Below are 4,412 nucleotides of genomic sequence, written 5' to 3' on the forward strand. Positions count from 1 at the left end.
ACTGCGAGACACACCTGAGCTCCCTTTGACACCAGAGATGTTGTGGACGACAGTCTGTGACCTACCATAACTCTTCACCTATTTATGTCATCAATGGGAGTCCACTGATTCTGATGCAGAGAAAAGACGTTTTTCTTTGCAACTGGTTGTTTAAATACTAGGGCTGGGAATCACTGGGTACCTCACGATACGATACGCGATACATGGCTCACGATATCGATAATATCACGATACTGCGATAATTGGTAAAAATCCTCTCTAATAACTAACATTATATAGAAGAACACATATTCTTGGGTAAAATATATCCCCATTTATTTTATAGCTTAAACACAATCCTAATAAACAACTTGTCTTATTTTGTGCAACAAATTATAGACACTTTTGTTCAACATTGCTGAAATCATTAATACTATGTCTTTGACGAGCATTAACAACTGAATTGGAATTATCTGTCAGATTCAATGTTAACAAGAGTAAACATGATCAGCAGTGCTACTACTTAGTTCAGAATTGTTGTAAACAACAGAACAAAAATTAAATAAGTCAAGTAGTGACAGCTATCTACCTCCAAAAGAATGTCACACCAAAGGATGATGAATATAATGTTTTACAGCCTCTCTAAAAATTGACCTAATTTTTTGTGCACTTTTCCCTCACTTGAAAGGACTGAGCATCCAAAAATGAAGGCTGATTTACTCAGACTGTTACTTGAGATTATTTTTACAATCTTTGTTTATTTTCCATTTGGTCAGTCAGCAGTCAACAGGTAAAAACCCTAAAACAAACATAATAATGGCAATAAATATTTACAAATTCTATTACAGAATAGCACTGAACAACATTAATCAATAACAATTTATAAAATTTTAAGTGCTTCAATTAACTACCAACCTCCCTAATTTACAGTGAATTCATGTACTTTATTTTAATTACATTTTTATTTAAGTCCACACATCAAATCCACATTTTTTATTTGGGAATGACTTTAAATTAACATTAAAAAGTAATTACATTTATTTAAAAACTTCACACCATAAATTTACCAAAGTTACACCGTACACCAGCAGGTTAAACATCAAAGTGCATGAAAACAAATATTCCGACAGGTACCTGAAGTACACACAAACAATGGGCTATATGCACGACCTACTTCTGCATTCAGCCTTTGACTGCTCAGTCACTTCCGGTCGGAGCCCTGGGCTATTGTTTATGTGGAAAGAGCGGAGTATTTGTGTACGATCAGTAATCCAAAAGTCACTTCAAATTTGGTTTACACATAAAAGGTTTTGTTGAACAGGTTTTAAATGTTCTAACAGAGCTACGTTTCATCTGAAGAAGTCACATGATCATACAGTACATGGTAGAGTTTTGTGAGCGTGGGGTGTTTGGTGTTTCAGGAAAACTTTGCCTTTTTGGATGTCATTGTGTGTACACATAAATATAAACTATCATACAATGTAAGAAATAGTGACAATAAACCAATACCAGGGGAAGTACACAGAGATTTGCCAAGTCTACGCATATAGTTAGCCACAGCCGGAAGAGAGTAAGTGGTCTTATTCGAAACCGGAAATACGTCACACAGCTCCGTTCAAAGAGGAAATAAGTGATGGCGGTCATTCTAGCGCTCAGACAAAGTCACTTCTTACCAGATGCCTCTGCTACAGGTGGATGATGATTGCGCACAGGTAGGCATGCTTTACGCAAGCGCTACCGAACCTGTATCTCAACGGTGCTTTTTCCTGAATGAAGCGCGAGCGTTGCTATTAAATGTCCGACCCAGCTGCTCAAAAGTACCGTCATGCGTGCGACTCAGGCACTCAGCGCAACAGCCTCTTTAAATGAAAATATAAGATCGATACTTGGTGAAAGCTTAATGAGAATCAATCGCAGGACTAAATGCCGCGATATATCGCAATATCGATATTTTGGCGCACCCCTAGTAAATACTAGGGCTGGGTATCGATAATAATTTGCAGAATTGATTTGATTTGATTTGATTCACAAGAGCCTGTTTGATTAGATTCTGACTTTTTTGTCTTTGGTTCCTTTCATTTCAATTTGATTCATTTCAATTTTGAGTTTACAGGTTTATACACATTTGTTTAGAAATACATTAATAATCTACTAGATGATTTGAGTACATTTATATCAATCTATGTATTAATCTATTTATGTTTAGATAGACAAAGCGTTAGTATTAGCTGTCGTACTGGAAATTCCATTAAATTTTAGCATCAAGCTAGTAGGCTTTAGCTTTATGTGCTTAATCAATCTATATTTCTTACTAATCAATTATTGATCTATTAAGATTTAATCTATTCAAGTTGATTAATCAATTTTGTCAGCCCAGCCCTAGTCAATATACAGTACAGTGTTGCAAGACTGCTTTTCTCTACTTCAGAATTTGCTGGAATTACATTAATTGAGTAAATGATTGAAGAATTACAGAAGTTGAACGAACTTAAACACTGGAGCTAAACACTGGGGTTAAAGGGTTAGAGACCCACTTTAATGAAACTGGTGTTTTTAATCAAAGACATGTATAAAGTGATTTGAGGTTTGAACTGTGTTTTGAGTATTTCTTTATTCCAGTCCTGATGGATCAGGAGCAGATAAAAACCCCTAGTTTGAAAATGCTCAGGATTGTGATGCAGAAACTGCCAAAGTCTCTTTTCTCTGCTACAGTTTCGTTACATCCACTGTCAGACAAATAGATCCACGAAAGTCTTTGTTTTCCTCGTCTGAGCTGGAATCTGGATTAAAACTGTAGGATTGGATGGATATATATATATATTTTTTTGCTACGCTAATGTTAGCGTGGTCGTATGAGGTGCTATAAGCTAGTGGGAAAGAGTGTCAACAAAGGGTTGATGGGAAATTAGTGGAGAGTTCCACCCCCAACTAAAGAGGCACATTTCTCATGAGCTTGCTGCTCTGCAGAAACCATGTCTTAAAAAACGACACAGGCTTCTTGATTTTCACTAAAGGCTTCATAATCATCACTAAAAAACCACTGGGAACGATTTTACAATAAAAAATATATTGTTGGAATGAGACTTAAAGACGGGGTCTTCTCTACGGTTCTGGACACCTCAAAACCCATATAGGTCAACATATGCAGCACTAAGACGTGTAGATTTTTTTTTAATCAGAATGCAGGAGTTTCTGTTACAGGTGGTCCATGATCTGATGTGGAACAAGAAGCTGTAAAACGGCCTCAGATCAAACTAGATGTGACAAAGTTCAGCATCTCTCCGGGGCCGGATTCAAAAAACCCACAGGCTGCTCAGACAAAATCAATCCTGACACTAATCCTGGGTGAATAATGAGTTTGGTCCTTTCCCAAAAACGCGTTAGGGAAGAAGTCCATTGTTTGATGAAATAAAAAAAAGATGCTGGGAGAGGAAAGCGGGTCCATTTACTAATGCATGCTGCAGATACTAGAGACCTTCTCCGTGTGGATAACATGCAATGCCCCGAGGCTCCAGCTGAAAACCTTTTGAACCCGTGGGTGAGGAGCAGAACTGGGAAACCCATTTACCTAATACCATTTAATCTGTGTGAAACACCTGATGCAAAATGCTCGGCGACACCGGTAAGTTGCCTGTTCCTCTGGGAGGATATAAACTCACTTCCCTGAAGCTGCAGTGCTTAAATAATTTAACACATAAAAGACTGCGTGAGGGATGGGTTGACTGAAAATCAATTGGGTGTCCACAGCCTCGTACGTCTCTGTTCGCAGTGTTGGCACCGGTACTTCTGTGAAACGCTGCAGTCGGCTTCTCCGGCAGGGACCTTCTCAGGTGTCCGGCACAGGTAAACATTTATCATGAAACTTTAGTCATAGAATAAAAATATATAATGACAATTCAAACCAGAGGACACAGCACCCTACTCCTATACATGCTGTATATCCTATATCCTATATATACACATTAGAAGCCAAAGAAATCACATCAAATTAATAAAAAACACTTAGGAATTAAATAGAAAACCTTTTAACTCCTGTCCAGGGACTACAGATGAAAAATAGCTAATTCTGGCGCATGGCAGCGATGCTATTCATGTCCACTGTCTTTGTGAAATAAACTAATAAATAAATAATAAATAAATAAAATTAAGTATCTGGTCCACAAATATCAGCAGTCGGGGTCGGAGCCGCCTCACTTTGAGGAACGGATCATGAAGCTGCAGGCAGGGAAGAAGAGGACTTTCCTCCAAACTAAAACAAGTCCAGGCTGAAGGTTTGGTGTGGGTTCAAGCAAACCCCGTTTTCTGGATTATTTTTACACACAGTCGCTTTTGGATAAAACAGTTGAAGGTCAGAGTAACATGCGGCCGCACAGACTGCTCTGCTGTGAGGAAAAGTGACAGAGAGCAGAAGTTAAAGAGGGCGGACACCAAAA

The sequence above is a fragment of the Oryzias melastigma genome, linkage group LG5 (genome assembly GCF_002922805.2).
Source record: "Oryzias melastigma strain HK-1 linkage group LG5, ASM292280v2, whole genome shotgun sequence".
Lineage (NCBI taxonomy): Eukaryota > Metazoa > Chordata > Actinopteri > Beloniformes > Adrianichthyidae > Oryzias > Oryzias melastigma.